General features: G+C 31.7%; 1 protein-coding gene across 2 annotated transcripts in view; it reads right to left on the bottom strand.

Annotated features, from left to right (window-relative positions):
* Positions 1 to 20719, bottom strand: part of LOC126769428 (uncharacterized protein CG43867) — a 327165-nt gene that overhangs the window by 303259 nt on the left and 3187 nt on the right. The window lies entirely within an intron of this gene.

Genomic DNA, 20719 nt, shown 5'->3' with positions numbered 1-20719 from the left:
TATCTCCAATCGATATGACATCTCTGTAATGAGTCGAGCACTGCCCAGGTTTCGATGGAGTCGAAGGCTTTCTCGTAGTCCACAAATGCCATACACAGCGGCTGATTTTACTCTTCGGTCTTCTGCACAATCTGCCGAACAGTATGGATGTGGTCCACGGTGCTGTAGCCTGATCGAAAGCCAGCTTGCTCTGGGGGCTGGAACTCGTCAAGTCGTCTGGCGAGACGGTTCTCACGAACCGACTCTTGAGAACAACTTATACACGTGACTCAGGAGGGAGAGTGGTCTGTAGTTTTTCAAGAGGGTTTTATCACCTTTCTTGAAAAACAGTACCACCTCACTTCCGCTCCACGTTTCCGGGGTCTTGCCATGTTGGATGACGGAATTAAAGAGGCTTGCTAGCTCTTTCAGGACCGGAGTCCCGCCTGCCTTAAGCAACTCTGTTGTGATTCCGTCATCTCCCGGAGCTTTGTTGTTTTTAAGCTGTTCTAGAGCCGCCCTAATCTCTCCTTGGTCAACGACCGGGAGCTCCTCGGAGTAATGGCGCATAAGAAGGGCGCGCTGGTCATCAATACTGATTCCCACGGGTTTATCCGATCTTGAAGAGAACAACTGCCCATAAAACCTCTCTACTTCTCCGACAATCTCAGGCCTAGAGGTAACGACCCCACCATTTTCAGTTTTAAGTTTTCAATTGCTATCATAAGTGCATATTTTTTGTCTCTTAAAATATAAACAGTATGTCATAAATTACGTCCAAAAATAAAGGCGATAATAACATATCATTGACATGACCAAACGACCGAACTAACACTCGTAAACTGTTCTACATGAATATGTAGTGGGCTCAGTACTGGCAGTGCAGACAATCGACAAATAATAGTATGACTTGACTAATAAATTCATAAGGAAAAAAGCAAATCTATGATATTCTCCTTTGTGATATAGTGGGCATCAAAAATATGACACACTAAAATTACTAAATTTTGATATTTTATCATTTCCACTTAATATTATAATGATATAAAAATACAAGTAGTTTGCAGGTACTTTATATTGTAAAACTAAACAATGATAAAGTAGAACACGTGGAACCCGTCCGAAGTTCCAAAGTTAACATTTCGACCACCACTTTCTTGTGTTTAATCGTTAAAAAACATCGTTAAAGAACCAGTTTTTGAACCAACCCCTATTGGATCAGCGTGATGGAATACCAGTTGCTTCGATTTCATTTCCCTAAGATATGATAAAGCTATGTATATACATATTTTCTCTCTAAGAGAAAAATTTGCCTAGTATGCATAAGTGGATTTATTCGTGATTTTGTTTTAAATCGACACGTTATTGCTTTTATATAACGTTGCTCGTCTTAGAAGTGAGTCTACAATGTTTTTTTACAGTCTTTATCATTACGCATTCTGACAGCCGCCCATCAAACGACCGGGACCCCTATAAATAAGCTACAGGGCTCCAGATTGCCCGGGTATAAATGAAAGGGTGCAGGAAATTAGGGTTTTTTACTACGGAACTTGGTCTCGAGCTATACTCTCGCCTTCGCTATAAACCATTTTAACACCGTGAAAATGCTTTATGTTATGTTGACGACTAGAATATTTTTTCATATTTGTTTAAATAACAAGAAAGCAATATTTTGAACCTACAAAAATAGTCTATATTATTTCCTTAATGGACATCTGATTTACATTGACGATTTTAAAATAAATTAACAAACGATGTTATATATTTTTTTTTTCAATATTTCAAAAAGTTTTCTTTTCATACTTTTAATGACTAATTTTAAAACAGTGAACATTCGAGAAAAAGAAGTGATGGCTGTTTTCAATGGTTGTTTTACAAACAGAACAACGAAAACTGTTAAGATAATTTAACAATTTAGTTGTTAAGCAAACAGAAGTTGATCACAATTTGAAACACGATCCAAAACCCGTAGGCGTTCAGCCAAAAATAACTTAGTCGGAAAACGATACCTACGTGGCATTTGGAGACGAAGTTCCCAAGTTTCAAGCCCCGTCTCGGAACTTGCAGCGATGCATTAATTAATTCATTATTAAATGAAGCTGGTGAATTTGCACCCGTGTGTACGGGGATTTACATTCGTTTAGCTCGCGAGTTAATGGAGAACTGTCTGTCACATATCCCTATATGTAGTGCTCAAACTTTAGGAACATTACGACAGAGATATCTTGCTAGACTGAATTTCATTAAGAAGCTCATCTGGTACAAACTCGTCCGTTAAAAGTAATTAACTGGGTGAAGTAATAAAAGTTAAGATTACAGTTCGTCAGCTTCTAATTGAAAATTACATGTTTATAGCTGCGGATGTACCGTTTTATACTAACGAATACGTTCTCCATTTGAAATCACAGCTTATAAATGTATACCGCTGTTCTTAATGGAATCATTTCTTTTCTTTTTAGACAATAGTAATTATTTTCTATTAATGTTTTGTAGTGTTACCTTATGCGAAAATAGTAACGATTTTATGTAATCGTTTGATTTAAATATGATACTTCTGTTATTGCTTAACTCTATAGGATTTTTCCGGCAGCCTTAATAATGAAACAATTTAATAAACGGTACAAAAATACAATAAAACACTGATTTCTATGCACTAATACATTATACTAAAGCAATATATTTTATCTTTATTTTTGTATTTCTTTTAGCAATATTATAATTTCTTTCTCCTTGTTGATGTTTTATTAAGTTTGTAACATTCTATAACCAAGCAATTACATTTAACTCGTAAATATATTATATATTTAATACATACATAATAGTTTTGTAAATCTAAGATTTATTTTTATGTAGTATTCATTTCAATATCACTTCACTTATTGAGACCAGCTAAGTTTTTATTTGCATTCTATATACCTATACCTATATACCAATTTCATTTTTTATTGTGTATTTCATTGGTATTCAATTTTAGTCATAACGACGTAAATTAAAAATACATAAACAAACTAGCTAACTTGCGAGCTATTGAAACCAGTAGTCAACTACATATCCATTTTAATCTAACAACTTTACTGGTGGTAGGGCTTTGTGCAAGCTCGTCTGGGTAGGTACCACCCACTCATCAGATATTCTACCGCAAAACAGCAATACTTGATATTGTTGTGTTCCGGTTTGAAGCGTGAGTGAGCCAGTGTAATTACAGGCACAAGGGACATAAATTCTTAGTTCCCAAGGTTGGTGGCGCATTGGCTATAAGCGATGGTTGACATTTCTTAGAATGCCAATGTCTAAGGGCGTTTGGTGACCACTTACCATCAGGTTGCCCATATGCTCGTCCACCTTCCTATTCAATAAAAAAAAAAAAAAAAAAAAGCCTCTGGAAATGTAGGCAATTCATTTACCATACGTAGACCTACATATATATGTACATATATGTACACAATATGTGATTTTCAATGGCGTTTATCGGTTGACGCCTGTCAACCGTCACACATTACTACTCAATATATCTCTTTTGTGGTATTATTTGCTGAATTTATGCATGATATCATAATGAATACATATTTTTTTATTTATTTAAAATGGTAAAAGATAAACAAACTAGCAAATAAACGATCGTAAGTGGTCATCACAGCCAAAAAAATATTGGTACTGTAAGAAATATTAACAATCCCTTACATCGCCAATGCACCACAAACATTGGGAACTAAGATGTTATGCCCCTTGTTGGTAGTTACGCTGAGTCACCTTGTAAACCGGAACACAATACGGAATGTATTGCTGTTTAGTGGTACAATAAGTGATGAGTGGGTGGTACCTTCCAAGACGGGCTTGCACAAAGCACTACCACAAAGTTACCAACATTTAACTGTTTATATGATGCATAATATGTATGTAAATGTCTATTTTTTTATATTTCTCGGAAAATATTTTGGATTTAAATTAAGTCTCAGTTATATTGAAATATAGTAATGTTTTAAAATACAAAGATCTCAATATATTCTAGGTTGTTTGTATGAGATCATCTTGGATGAATACTAATAGGTAAGCCATTGCTTTGCTGTACATTCATTTATTTTGTAATTAAGACTTTTATCTATCCTATTATACTTCCAAATTGAAAACAATGTTACGAAAACTAATCAAAACCGGACATTACCAAACACTATTTCTACCTGTGTACTCTTAACAATTCAACATGTAATTTAAAGGTTTCTCTCGAGTCGGAGGGACCATAGCTCATTATATGACCTTAATTTGAGATTGTACAGCTCACGTGTATGGGCCACCTAATGGCAAGTATTCACCACCGCCCATAGACATTGGCGATGTAAGATATAATAACCATTCCTTCATGAAACCGGGACTCGCGCTGGGACAAGTTTGCACGCGGGACCTTATATTGGAGATGCTCGTGGTTAAAACAGATAATATAATACAGTACAATACATGTACAATAAATCTAGGTTGATAATAATTCTAATAGGATGAGCTACGACTGGGCTGTCATTTACCAGATTTAACAATCTCGTGACCCGGGAATTTCAAGATGAGACTCGAGACTTGCTCCATACTCGGAATCGTTCCACGATGGTGTTATTTCAAGTTTTTTTTTTTATTTGTTTAATATCAAAACGTATTGTATTTTTTTATGCAAACAAGCAACATATGCAAAGTTTTATTAGCATAGTTTTTTATTCCCCCATTTTGTCACTTACAAATTTTTCACTACAATATGATACATTTATTATGATTACTAATTTGTTTTATAGTTAGATTTTTTACTTTATATATGATTATACGTTATATGTATTTTTACATATTTTTAGTAAGTGTTGTCTATCACAGGAAATACATAAAAAGATGATTGGATTTTAATTGGACCTTGTGACCTTGATATAGCCCGACATTGATTATATATTGTTTGATTGTAATAAATAAATACGCAAATCGTCCACGCAAATACAAATATAGTACACCAACTAGTATATCTATAAACTCAATAAAGCTCTTCTTTCATTCATCGGGTCACAACATTTTTTGTTTCAATATTTTAGGTAGATAAGCGAGCTAGTACCCTGCCTTTAAACAATTAAAAAATTACATAATAAACAGAAATATACATTCTTGCAAAGTCAATGCGTCTAAAATATTCGAAGCGTAAAACTTACGTGCTATCCGAGGCAAGAAGGTGCACACACTTCCGACGATCAGACTCCGGGCTACTGAGAACTTTTTATCGACATTTTTTTTTGTATTTTAACTCAGAACCACGAGATCTGCGGCTTTATATTTAGACAAAAGACGTACTATATGTAATGAACCACCCACATAAGCATACAACTTTTTAGTCTCAGTTATAAACTTATGATATACAATAAGTTTTCTAACAAAAACATAATGCTATCAGTATCTAAATTATTTTACAATATATAAAAGTAGGAAAATGTGACCAGACCCTTGTCCAACACTCAACACGTAGTCCAATAAAATTTTATAAGCATTATGACATTATGATATCAACACAAATATTGTAAACCTAAAGGCATCTCCAGACATGTCAAATGCAATAACAATATACCGGATTGCTATCAGGGTTCAAACCCAATTTCCCTCACTACATATTACATTATCTGTCAAAACGTGAACAAACAACGGGTGGAGTGGGGTGAATCGGACGAGGAATTTACTCGAAACATTGTGAAAATGAAAATTCTCCTCCTGTCGTATTTTGTGCGCTTGATCCGCTGGTCCAACAGCTTTATGTTCAGCGAACTCTCATTGCTATTGTTAGGTTTTCTAAAGAATATTGTTTAAGTTTGAAAATTGGCTTACGTTACCAGCTGGGTTGACTTCGTACTTGAGAAAGTTTTTTTTTAATTTGATAAATTACTTCGAATGTACTTTATAATTTCTAAGGGGTCTTTGAAAATTGAATTAAAGCGATTAAGTATTAGAAAAATAAAATAAAACAACCTAAATATAAATGCAATTTTATGTAATAGTTAATTATCAGTTATATAATGCAATAACAGTATTTTTTTTCTAATTGTTTTTATACTAAGACAAAAATATATAATTATCTTTTTTTTAAAACTAAAATAGGTACAGATAATTAATTTTAATGTAAACTTTAATGTAACTTTAATGTAAATTTTTAATATATTTACTTATTTATAAATGATTTTACTAAACATCAATATATATAATTTACATCAAAATAAATATAGAATTTCAAGTAATTTCAAAAACACTATAAGGTTTGAATACTATAAATCAGAAGCGTTATAAGTCTGTGATATAAATAAATAGCAGCATATTCAAAGGGTTTCATTACTAGAATTTGTTGTTATACTGAATAAGGAAATTGGATTTACTTCAGTTCATTAAAAACAGCAACGATTCAATGAATATATCTATTTATACTATTTTTATAATACCTAGAACCCGTTGAAGGAACATTATGAATAATAAAAGATTAATATTTAGGCAAGCAACCGCAAACTTTTCGTTCAGTTAAAACGATTTCTCAACGGACTCGAGGAGAAAAAGCGAATAAGAGAAAGTAACATTGTTCAATTTCCACATTGAGAGTCTTATTCCAAGTATTACTATCTATCATTTTCATGAACTTCGCGAAACAGGGACTGCGAGCCATCCATTACAGACAGTCTGTGCACTTGAGAGCCAATCGGAAATTCAATTTCCGATATGATACGATCCGCTAAGAGATTGCTGTAATACGATAGCACCGCTCAACGATACAGTCTGAACTTAAACGATCTACACTCGGCTAACCGAATCTGGGTTAGGGAAAAATATTACGCGAACTTATTCGAGAATAAAAATCCAAGGTAATAAATTAACAAAATATATTTCATGATGGGTTATTTTTTAGTTTAATTAAAATAGAACAGAATCAATATCAGAATCGCTTTCGTTACCACGTTTTAAGAATACGAGGTTTGACAATTTGCCGATGTACATCGCTGAAACGCTTTGTCTTTTTATCTTCTTAGATGGCCCTGTCTTAGGCGGCTTTCCTCGTCTCTTCTTACCATTTCCTTTATTCAACAAAAGCAATCCTGTTGACTTTTTTGTTTGCAAAATATCACAGTTTTTATTGTTATTTAATTTGCAATCGTCTGTTTCATTCGCCAATACAGGACCTTGTTGAGTTTTATCTGTTATTCCGTCGTTATCGCAGTCAATGTAATCTTCAGCATTTTCATCGAGATTCGACATTTTACTTACAAAAACGGCTTTCAAAGTCTGCCTAGGACCATTATAATAATTAAATGTAAAAATATATATCGATTTACCTTTTTAATTCCTACGTTTTTTATTAGGACGTAGTACGTATGTACGTTTTAGAGAGTTAATGAAGAAAAATTATACGAAAAAGCAATTATCGTTTGATGAAACAAACAAGGTTTTAGGCGGGCGGGCAAAGATTTCAGAACAATTTAAATACCTGATATCGTCGGCTGAGTTGAAGTCTAAAGGTTTTAGATCCTTCATATTGTCACCGCTTTTTAATGGGTTTGTTAATTTACCGTTTGAATTTGTATTATCATTATCATCTTCGTCTTGACACGTCTCTTCATTGGAATTCGTCATTTCATCTAATTTCTAATAAAAGTCTGATTAAATAATTTTATATTTAAAATTTAATATAAAATCAATAAAAAAAATATGACAATTAACAACATCAAAATATGTCCACAAGTATAGACAAAACAATCATTATTTCTTTTCCCAAATATAACAAAAAGAGGTTAATCTCATAAGAATTGATATATTCTCATCTTAAGGCGTACTAAAAGGTGTACGAAAGATAATAAAACCGCAACGAAAATGGTCACATCAAAATTAATCAAAGAGTTCATATGCTCCATAGCCTTAGTATGCTATATGGACCCAAAGTAAATAATTCATGAGCCTTCACAAGTTGCTGGATGAGGCGCAGCACATTTCATTGCGGGAGGTTACGACACACCGGGGAACAATGCTTAATAAGCTTTATAATTTAACGCAAACAAGAAACCGGCAAGAGAGACTTATTAGTTAAGATGCTGGTAAATTTAGACAGGGCTTAGTGAATTTTATTATCACATGCACTATTATAAATATAAATAAATAAGAATAGCCTTAAAATTAAGCCGAAACTAGTGTAATTACAGGCACAAGGGACATAAAATCTTAGTTCCCAAGGTTGGTGGCGCATTGGCTATAAGCGATGGTTGACATTTCTTACAATGCCAATGTCTGAGGGCGTTTGGTGACCACTTACCATCAGGTGGCCCATATGCTCGTCCACCTTCCTATTCTATAAAAAAATAAAAATTTAAAAACCTTATTGTATTTAATATTTAAAAAAAATTCTCCATAATTTAGTAGATATAGTGATTTTGTAACTTTGTTACGAGGTGTTATCTTGTTTCATGTGTTAGAGTGACAAGAGTCTCGGGTATAATTTCCGGTTATGACAGAAAGTAGTTAACCATAATGATTAGTTACTTTAAAAATACATAAAATTACTTGCTACTTATTTACTAATATAACTTTGTTTGTTGTTTTAGTTAATGTAGAAATCCTATTCTATTTCATTCTATAACTTTTGATATGTAAAAATCATGAAACATATATATACAGTTACCCAAAAGCTTATATTAACTGGATTTAATGAATGTAATGCGCCCTTAACCAATTTCACACAGCATAGAGCTAAGAGCAGTTCATTTCTCACCCCTTTTGATTCGAAGATTAGTAACATCAGGACTGTCACGACCTTAAGGAGCAAGTAATCTCGAAAGCCCAATAAGACTGTCCACCGCCACCCCGCGCCGAGCTATTCTCGTAATGGAATTAGCTGTTTATCCGGACCTTGCTTTCTTTAGTGCCTATATTGAAACCATAGAATCTTACTGGAAGGAATCATTTATAATATTTTCAATATAAAACAATAAATATTTAAACTAGCAATAAGAATATTTCAGAATTGGAGCATCAAAGGCAAGGAATATCAATAAAAATAAATAAATGCAAATATTAAATTTTGATTTTTCGGTGTACTTTATTTGGATTTTTCACTTTTATCTATCTTACCTAGATTTTTTTTTCAATATTCTTAGTGGACCCAATATATACAACAATATATAATCTAAATAATTTTACGTAATGGAACGATAAAATATCTAAATCCAATGTTCAAAGGATCATATCGGTATTTCCAGAAATTGAATGTCGAGGTAAACAAAGTCTGTAGCACCCGTTATATGCGTCAGTAGGATTTATGTGTCGCCTTACTTCTGTATCGGTTGCCCTTTGCTGATAATTTACGACGCCCGCACTTTCCCACTTTCAGCTGTACTCGCCTTTGTTTATGGCACTTAACACTGATGGAAGAAAGTACTCATCAGATATTATAGGATCGATCGATATAAATTAAATATTATAAATATTTAGTATATTCTTTCTCGCTTTAGTATTATCTTTATCACTAAAAAACAACCTACTTAGGTCTTCATAACTTAGAAAGTACAAGTTCAACAATTTTTTAATTATTAGTGCCACAATTAGTAATTATATACGCAAAATAAACAACAGTATGTTTTTTTTATTTTTTGTTTATATAATGAATTTATAATTTTGAATGGTGAGAATTAGTTTTCGGAATTAAATATATACTTTGATAAGCAAATTCGCATCACAGCGCACTGTTTTTTATTAAAAACCCTTTCTTTCCTACCTAGAAAAGAAAATGAAAGAAAATTTTAATGATTAATCAATCAGAAAAATGTATATTTACATTTTGGTATAATTTACGTAGATTATATTTTTTTAAATATTTTAAAGATTTATTAAACGCTTCGTATGAGATTGAAGATGCAGCGTCCATTACAGTGGGGCTCAGATGGTCGAATAAATAGACCCGACTGTCTAGCGAACACCTGTATTTTACTTTTAAAGATTAAAGCGAACAAGATGCGATACAATAAAAACAAACTAAATTGGAACATGCAATCCTCTTTTCTGAGTTAAGTTTCATCTTAGTATTGTTAATCTTGAAGCCCATGTATATGATTGAGCTTGAAAACGTTTCATTTAGAAAATCGATATTACGATTCAATAAGGTAATTTTGCCAAAATTTTACTAGCTAACACGGCTACAGTTACGGCGTTATTTACTGTTGAAATTAACAGGTTAAAGATATTTTGGGTTGGATATGATCTTGGACAAAGAACTTACGAAAGTTATAGTTTTTCAAGGAAATGTCCTTTCCCTTCTTTTCTCTTGTACTTACGATCCAATCAAACTATCCTAATTTAAACTTCCGCTGACTTTAGTTTTGAGTTAACTCTGTCGGTAGCAAAAATATAAAACACTTTTAAGTTTACCTACTATACTTGTTACTTTGTTGCCATAATTTGAATGATAAAAAATTTTTGGTGTACATAGAACAAATAATGCATAACAATATTAATTTCCAATACATATTAATAAAAAAAGTATTTCTTTTTATATTATGCCAATAGGAATCAGATTTGAAAATTTATTTAAAATATTCAAGAATTCTACCGTCTTAAGTTCAAATCCTTATGATACTCGAAGAAATCTTGAGAGGAGAGAATATCAGAGAGTTACTGAGATTCTATATTTACTTGGGAGACAGATAAAAGCGTTCATTCGGGGGTTTGGCGAAGGTTGTTTGAAAACCGCAGAAAATGCATTGAGAATATCAGCACTATTCTTTGTTGAATTCAACATTTATTTAAGTTTATTTTGAGCATAAGTATCTAAAAATTCGTATTAATAATATTGAAACAAATAAATTCTTAGTGTCTATTTGACCGCTGTATGAATTACTTAAGTATACTTTGTACAAAATATTTTTAGTATACTTAAAGATAACCGTTATGATAAAGGCATACTGTTTAGATGAGTAGAAATATTAAGGCAAGATACTAATTGTTATATTTGCATGTTTTTATACCTAACAATAAATATACAAATACCCATGCTAAGTCGCGGTAGAGCGCGAGTCTTATTAATAAAACGAAATCATGATTAATATTAAAATGTTATCTACAGCAAATATTAAGACTTTTGAGGAGCTCTGTATCGTTTAATTTATTTCCTCTTCATTCAAAAGCGCACCGCGAACGCTCGAACACATTTATTAAGTGGGTGCCATTTTCATGTTAAAACAGAAATGAAATGAAACCTTCAGGCATTTCCTCGAATATATTTATTTCTATTTGAGAGTTCAGATGTGACTTTGTTTACTCAACATTAATATAATATGTTAGTAAGCATTGCGTCACAAACAAGTTCCAAGATTCACACATATTCTTTTTTTTAAATCGAGATTCAAAGACGATTTTACGTATTCGCAAAAATATAATTATAAATAATTTTCTTAATGTTATTTATTACCAAGTCTCAAAGTGTAATTAGTCTACGATATAATTTCTACCTCATTAGTATCATTTTACTTTAACGAACAATATTTATTTATATAATATAAAATAATTTTAAAGACTTATTCCACCACGCTGCTCCATTTGGTGGTACAAGTTTCCATTATCGGCACGAGACAAAAACGAGATAAATTGTAAGCACAAATCAAGCACACGAAAATTCAGTTGTGCTTCATTGTGGCTTTGAACTCGTAATGTCTATACAATACTCATGTACATCGGCGATCTTATACATTTATGTTAGTATTTAATTAACTTTTAGACTACAATCTAGAAACTACAAAACAACTTTATAACATACAATTTTACTTCTACATATACATTGAGCAGCTGAGGACCTCTCGCAATCTTCGGTTAACCCATTCAATGCAGCGGCCAAATTCACCAAAACTACTCAAATGTTTTTCATGCATACGCCCAACGGCGTCTTCCATACCACAATGAGAATTAGTATAATATAATTCTTAATAGATGTATATGTCACGAAATGATGACTACTAGTATCATCGGTTGCTATATACATATATGTGAACATTTAAAAATGTTAAGTTGTAAAGAAATTACGTTCTGATTCAAAAAAGCCAATCGGCGTGCGATGGAATGGGTTATTCACGTCTTCTAGCAATTAGGCATCTTAGCAAAAAAAAAATTAAATTCAAACAAACTTTCATTCCATAAAATCGTTCATTAATTTATTGTATCGTTACTTATGAATATTTCCTCTGTGTTCATATTTGAAATTGCTTTAAATTCGATAGTTGACAGTAAATGACTATTTCGAATGGTATTACTGAAGTTAGAACGAGTTCGTAAAGCCATCGATGTGTAGAGTAAGCTAGGTATTCAGAGAAATGTTAGCACCTCGCATTGTCACGAACAATATTAGCATTCGAAAAATGTTACCATAGTATGAAATTGTCCAAGTATTGTTAAATGATTGACTTCTAGATGAAAAGGATCACGTTCACGATGATTTGACTATTTGAGGTCTTCAAAGAATATTATGTATGTATGTATATATATATTGGATACATAAATACAACATAAACTCCTTTGTGTATTCGTTGATTTTAATTTAAAATTTTAGATAATGTATAGCAGGATGTATTATTATTATTTTGTATATGAATGATGTATTATTATTTTACCAATGATTATGGGTGGTGGTGACCACTTACCATCAGGTCGCATATTAATTGCCACATAATTTGAGTTCAATTTTTCAAACCATCAAAACCATTAAAAACATCCATCAAAACTCAAGTCGGTACTTAAATAAGAAAAATAGAGCATTTATACTTTACAAATTGCGAAATAAAGTAAATACTTTATAGAAACTTTACTCGATGTTGTATGATATATTATTAAAAGAAAAGTTCGAACAAGTCCCTTTTTAAAAGCAATGGGCAATTCTCAATATACCTGTGATTACAAGACCACCTCAGCGGAGAGATAAAAATAAATTATTCTTGAGGGATCTAGTTAAAGGAACGAACTAAATGATTTCGGACAGAACCATTTGAAAGGACACCTGAGTCTCGTAGAACGACTTTAGAAACTAGCGTCGAAGGGACAGGGTTAATAGTTTTAGGATCGAATTCAACAAACTGTTGATGATATGTTACTTCTATGAGATTCTATAAATTACGTATTATATAACAAACAAATGCTTGTGTTTTACGAATTACAATTTACCTATTATCGACTTGCATAATTTGGTGTCATTCAATTACAATTTATATAAGAGGTAATTAAACTGTACCAATGACAATCATAAAAAAATAAAAAAAGTCGAGATGGCCTAGTGGTTAGAACGCGTGAATCTTAACCGACGATGGTGGGTTCAAACCCAGGCAAGCACCACTGAATTTTCATGTGCTTAATTTATGATTATAATTCATCTCGTGCTTGGCGGTGAAGGAAAACATCGTGAGGAAACCTGCATGTGTCTAATTTCATTGAAATTATACCACATGTGTATTCTACCAACCCGCATTGGAGCAGCGTGGTGGAATAAGCTCCAAACCTTCTCCTCAAAAAGGGAGAGGAGGCCTTAGCCCAGCAGTGGGACATTAATAGGCTGTTACTGTTACTATGACAATCAGACAGTAATTAAATGAAGACTCATTGATACTCAGGCAACATCAACAATTAGTTAAAAAATTCTGTAACATCTTCTATAATTTTTAATAAAAATCTTATTTTTAATATTTTGATGTATGCATGAAAATTTCAATAATATGTAGCAATCGTTTGAAACTAACAGCTACAGCGAAAATTAATCTTATAGAACGTTCCCTTGGGCAGTTTACATGCTGATCCAATTTAGATGAGGAAGAAAAAAATCGTACATTTTAAACAATAACGGCAGGTAATTCAAAGTTTCGCTACAAAATAAATAAAATTTGTGGAGCATAACAAATAGAAACGCTGGCATGTGATTAACTTTTTCATTGCAAGCAGAATGTTAAACTTTTGCGATTAACGAAAAGCAAAATAATTTAAATGGACATTTTTTCTAATGTAAATATGTAATCTAAATTCAAATACTATATGTTATACATGTACGTGAATTTAGATCCTTGTCACTTAACAACATTTAATGGAACGCTAAGATCGTCGAAGTCAGTATTGCTAATTAAGAGTCTTGGTCGTTAGAGCCAGCGACATTTCAACGGAAGTTTAGTAACACTATTACTGAAGTTGACTTCGAAGGCTTATTCGTCAAACATTTATTTACTCTAACTCTTCCTTAACGAATATGAAGTTTATTTCACATTGCTCCACTTTTCGAACCATGTAGATATCCTCTTGAAGTTTTCGTAACTTCTTGTTTTATTCTCTTATATGTTGGTATTGAACTTTAATAATAAGAAAATATTACTGTTGCATTTCGCTGATTATATACTACTTTTACTAAAGCAGCGTACGTGCTAAATATTGCTAGCTAGCGCTCGAATAACTGATGTGAAATTAAGTATATTTGCCGTTAACGGTATTTATTCAATAATAATTTAAAAAAAACGAGTCTAATTAAAATTATCTATAGCCATGTGTTTTCATAGTATCCAAAATTTATTTTACAAAAGCTAAATAAGAAACCAGACTGTAGAAATTAAAACTTGTTACACAGTGTCTGCGAAACCCCATGAGGTTTTATTTAATTAAATATCGCCCGATTGAAACCACTAGCCGTGAGAAATCTAATAATTCACCTTTTTGTACCCTCCCGACGGGTGCCTCGTGTGGAATAGAGCATTGTTAGACAAGCTCCGTTGAATTTTCTAAAAGGCTGAATCTGTTTCTATTTGCAAGCGCGATCTTTAAACAAATAGACAAAGAAGTCGAAGATATTCATTATTTCAATAGGCCAATTAAACTTAGACCTTGATATAATAAAAATGAACACGCGTAGCAGAGAAACGGTAATTTTAATTAGTATTTATGTATGTAATCTTTAGCGCAATATTAGCAGATTATAAATATTTATGTATATATAATAGAGTTTTCTATTTTTTCATGTGTGTTTCTATACAGGGTTTATTATTTTTAAAGTTACTATCATAACTTTCGTATTAACGGGCGTGGACGAGCCGGTTGGCGTGGTTGGTAGAACACTTGCCTTTCACGCCGAAGGTTGTGGGTTCGATTCCCACCCAGGACAGACATTTGTGTGCATGAACATGTCTGTTTGTCCTGAGTCTGGGTGTAATTATCTATATAAGTATGTATTTACAAAAAGAAAAGTAGTATATGTAGTATATCAGTTGTCTGGTTTTCATAGCACAAGCTTTGTACAAGCTTAATTTGGGATCAGATGGCCGTGTGTGAAAAATGTCCCAGGATATATTATTATTATTAAGAATAGGTTTGACTCATACAATTAATAAACGAATATTTATTATTTATCTACATATTTGTACAATACTGTAACATAAAGTACAATACAGATGAGCTATTAGCTGTACCGCGTCTGTCGAGTATCAAGATCACTAAAAATATTTTTTAATATTTCTCAGTTTCAATTTCTAGTATCGGAAATAAACAGAATGTTAAGTCTGACATTAAATTTATACACCTTTATTTACTAAAATATGTCTAATAGTTTTAACGAGGCCCTACAACGTTTTCAAAAACTGTGTTTAGGTCTCTTTATTATACATATTAATTAATGGCATTTCAACAAAATCGATGCCCCAAATATTATGTTCACGAAAACAATAATAAGATTAATTTGTGAAAAAAATGACTTAAGGTTGTGTTCCTATATATAATTATATATTTTATCTAACAAGCTATTAAAAGTCCGCTGTTACTGAGAAAGCAATTAATTTACAAAGGGCTACATAAAGCTTTATTAAAAAAAATTCAAAGCCCCCACGTTTTGCTAATTTAGGAAATTTGATGGAAATTATGAATCGCAAAAAAATTATTACTATGATGTTATTTTATATAATAACTATAATATAAAGCTAAAATTTCATAACTAAACAACTCAGCATTCAGGATATTATTTGGAAAGAGGCCACTAGCCAATTTTCGTGTATAAATATTCAACAGGTCTGAATCTGAGCATCGTCATACTATACATAAAGATTTAAGGCTCTTAGCATAATTTGAATAGGAGCCAAATGCATTGACGCCAAAGCTAACGAATAACGCTAGCTCAGCCCCTTATTTTTTAGATCAATTCCTCACGTATTATAATATTTTAACAGATTAATTTCATTTTCTAATAAATAATAGAAAATTTACAACAGCCTATTTATTTCACATATTTTTTGTTTACATTTAAACATATACCTATAATATAAATATATGTAGCCAATATCAGTATTTTAGATCGGTAAATGCGGTTAAAAATTTCTTGTTTTCTAATGGCAATTTCTTAATTCGAAAGAAAGTCGGAAAACGGCAATTAATAAGCCTCACGTTGGGCGCCAAGCACTAAAGGACGCCGCAGTTCAAGGAAACCGGGTGTCTCTTGGTCTCTGTAGAACTTTAATCACCGGTTAATTAAACTCGAGATGAACGTGACCACCCATCCCCTTTTTTTGTGCACCGACACTAACTCCTATCGAGAAAATCACTGATATAATAGGTAAGTCACACTTTAAAGGGATATATAAAATTGACAAATATAAATCAATTTTTATACGACAGTTTCGAACTTTCTTTATTATAAAACGACATATCTGGTAATACAGTTAGTTTATTATTCATTAAAAAAATCTTATACGTTTTTTTAATAAAGACATATCTATATTCACCATACCCGTGACCTTGGTGCTAAACAATACCAAAATAGTTTTCTTATACATATTATTAAAAGGTATATATAAACGTTTGTAGTAAGCTATATCGAAAAAACAAAATGTCTGTAGCGAGTTAGTAGACAGTAATTTTGCGCATTATATATCCCGTCTCGAAGAGAACACGTATACATTCATCATGTGACTTCCATGAGCTATGTTTGTGTTTTATTATGTAACTATTTCTCATTTAATAACAACATCTGTGCTATTAAATATCTGGATTGCCAATCGATTCCTGGACTCCATTAATACTCGAATGTTTGCAATGCTTTAATTTTGTTTAGATAAAGGTTTTTTATAATGAAAATAAAGGTATTTATTATTAAAGATATAGCTAAATTTAAACGATATATATAGTTGTATCTATTTTATTAAAACTAATTTATTACTTAATAAAGAAAACTAAAATTACAATAAACAAAAAACATAGCTTCTGTATATTTTGGCTAATTAAAAAAAAATATTATTTTGATTACCGACTACAGAAACTGTTTTTATAAGGGTTTTCGTAAAACTTATCATTCAGTACTCATAAACAAAGGTAACCAGAAGAAATCCTTTAGTATTTTCAAAAATAGCTTAAAGTCCCTTTTCTAAATTCGAAACAGTATAATTTCACCCCATAAGAACGATCCTATATCGAAATCAGACGAGCGTGACAGGGGGCAATGATACATATTTATCTAGCAATATTTATGGCCACCCTGAAAAACTACCGCGATTTTCTTGTCTCATTTCATATTTAAAGTTGGGATGGTTTATGTGGATCGATTGGCGAATGGTGCGTGAATGGTTAAAGGTGGTCATGAATAAAACAATAACTATTGTTTGATATATTCAACGTACCTTTTATATATTTCTTTTGAAAAGCTTGAAACTACAAAGACTTTCCAAAGCAGATTTAAACGTTTTACCATAAATGACGAATACGACGAATATGCGAAATAAAAATGGTGTTTAAATATTATATCACACCATTTTGCTATTTCAGAATATAAGATTATCCTTCAATATGGGCCTATTTACAAGGGATTTTGCCTTTATCCACTTAAACCCAAACGACAAACAAATTTGTCCTGACGAGATATTATCGAAAAATCTAGAGACCCACAGCCTTTTGATAGATTGACTCGTTTGGAAAAAATGGAAAAGGGTATTTTTCATTGCGAAAATTCTGTTTTGCGCTAATTTCATAATAATTCTGGTTAATTGTATCCGTTACAAAAAGTTAGTCTTATTTATACAGATTTTTAATTATATGTGTGTACAATAAAAACTCACATAATAACGAGTTCAAATCTAAAGAACAAACTTCTGTAAAGTTATATTGATAGACATATATTCTACATCTTTATTTCTTGTCTTTACTAAAAATGTATAAAATTGGAGTTTTGCATCTCTCTAGTATAACATTATTAACATATTACGCAACATTTCGCATTGATCCATTCCATCATAAGTGATCACTTCACTTAAGTTCCAAGCTGACAGGAAGCAGGTGGACAGCCAAGGGTCGATGAATTACCTTGAGGACAGATGCGAAGCGACACACCCGACGGCTTTTTAATGGCGGCCCAAGTTTTATACGCAATTACGTGCGTGGAAATTATGGGAATGGAAGGGAATTATTTTCAAAATGCTAGTGTAACATGTCAGGTTAACATTTCGTGAAAATTTACATTTCGAGCTAAAATGCGTGGTATTTTTAATTTGTCACTGCTATTTGTCAGCACTTTACAATACTATTAAATGAAACATTTCTCATAAAGACATTTTAATTTATCGCGTTACTTAAATACTAATCATACGTCTTTATCATGTTAAACATTAGATCAAGGTAACTATAATGAAAGATTTATTTCGTTTTGTTTACTTTTTGACTATATACGTTTTCTTATCTAGTTTGAGCAAGTTTTAATCAATGTATTCTAACGAAATCTTTGTGCACTTAATTTAATCACAGCGACGGCGCTCTGAAAACTTTACACGAGCAATTTGATACCTTTGTTTAACAAAGAACTTTATGATAATTTAGTAATAAGAAGAGCCTATTTGAATTAATTGTGTGTTTAAGTAAATTGCAAATGAAAGTTAGGTTGCCAAACATTAAAAAGATTCATGGACGAAACTTAAATAAACACAACACTATTGCTCCCTTTCTTTCATTTCTCGTTCTAATTTTCTTCTTATTTCTGCTGGAAAAAGGCTTTTTTAAAATCAACTCTAGTTAGAATAATTGAAAAGTAAAAACCAGTTCATCCTGTCATAATTTTAAGTGAAAGTGATTCAAGTAAATTTATACAGACATTAATAAAATTAAGGTCAATATTTCACGTGAGTAAATCAGAGACATGTTATATTTTTCGCAGTGGGATGGCGCTTTGAACAGCCATTTCCACGCGTATTATTATTACCCACAAGCTTTAAATCTAAAGATAACGCGTTTCACGTCGTGTGAGAGCCATCAAACTCCCTACCTATGTTTAAAATAAAAATTTAACCTTAAGAGTTTTTATTTTTTTCTACATGGCCTTAGAAGGTGCATTTATTACTTATCAAATCGTAACTTCGTTTTTGAATTTAGGAACGTTAGATTTCGTTTCGTTTAGATTCGTAGATCGTTAATGGTAAAGGCCACTAAATTTGGGAGTTAATTTTAATATTTCATGAGCGGCTGCATTTAAACAATGGTTGTATTTGCGAAGTCTTGCTTTTCATTAGCTTTATTTATTTAGGAAATTCACAGCAGATTCCACTTTTAGTCTTTGTATTATTTTATTTAGAACAGAGAATATTATAGAAGAGTGCTTTAGAAATGAAACCTCATGTAGGTATGTGCAAAGTTTTTGAAGTAACTAGTTAGCTTAGTTATTTTAATTATATGGGTGATTATGTAGTGCTCAAGTCTTTTTTCATTTTATTATTACCACTGCGATAATACAAACTCATAATTTATAACGATACCCTGTTTATAATGTTGAAATAATGTTTGAAAGATTTAGAGGGAAAACGTTTAAACGAATTTAATATTGAAAGAACGCTGAAATAAAATCTCAGATGTAAATTAAATCTGGACCGTGGTCAGAATCCCAGGCGGTTCCAAATGTCGGAGATTTAAGTTAACAGACTTTTTGTTCATTTTGTTGCAGCGACTGGCGGCGGCTAGAATTTAATTTTTGATAACGAAAACATTTTCTTATCTCAATACGAAATATTCTGTAGCAGTAATCTTTTTCAATTAATGTTATATAAACGACAATATTTGCCAAAAGAAAATACTTTATATAACGTGAATCAATATTTCCTTGCAAAAACTATTGCACCGTAGTGTTGTAGTGACGAAGATAATCTAAAGCTATCTTAGTATTATATAAAACATTACTTTATGCGAGAATTCATTTTGTAAGTATTCCAAATGTGTATAAGATTAATTATGTTGGTAACGAAATATATATATATTATAATAATAATATATAAAATCTAATAAATAATGGTATCTATTCTCGGATACTACTGCCAAGTATGTAGGTTAAATACAACATGTTATGTCCAAAAGAATAATGCACTAAATATTATTAAATGACCTAAATCAATCCTCTATCGTATTTATGTTTAGACTACAAATAGAAATATTAATTTACTACATATTCAATTTACCAACTAGCAAAATATTGTAATGGTAAATAATGGACAGTGTCCAACAATATTTATTTAACCAAATCATCACGTTTCAAAACGCAAATTTGCAACAGAAGCTTATTATTATGGAGCCCATAAATCTGAGCAATAAATCACATAACTATTACGCCAATTACGCGGCGGTCAGTGGCCCCTTAATCCTGTGAAAGCCCGTCTTAGAAGAAAAAGGGCCAAGCATCAACCCAACTTATTTTCAGCCATGATTCAAATTGATTTATGTCTCCGATAAGCAGATCGAA

The sequence above is a fragment of the Nymphalis io genome, chromosome 7, assembly GCF_905147045.1.
Source record: "Nymphalis io chromosome 7, ilAglIoxx1.1, whole genome shotgun sequence".
Classification (NCBI taxonomy): Eukaryota; Metazoa; Arthropoda; class Insecta; order Lepidoptera; family Nymphalidae; genus Nymphalis; species Nymphalis io.
This window is presented reverse-complemented; position numbering and strand designations above follow the sequence as displayed.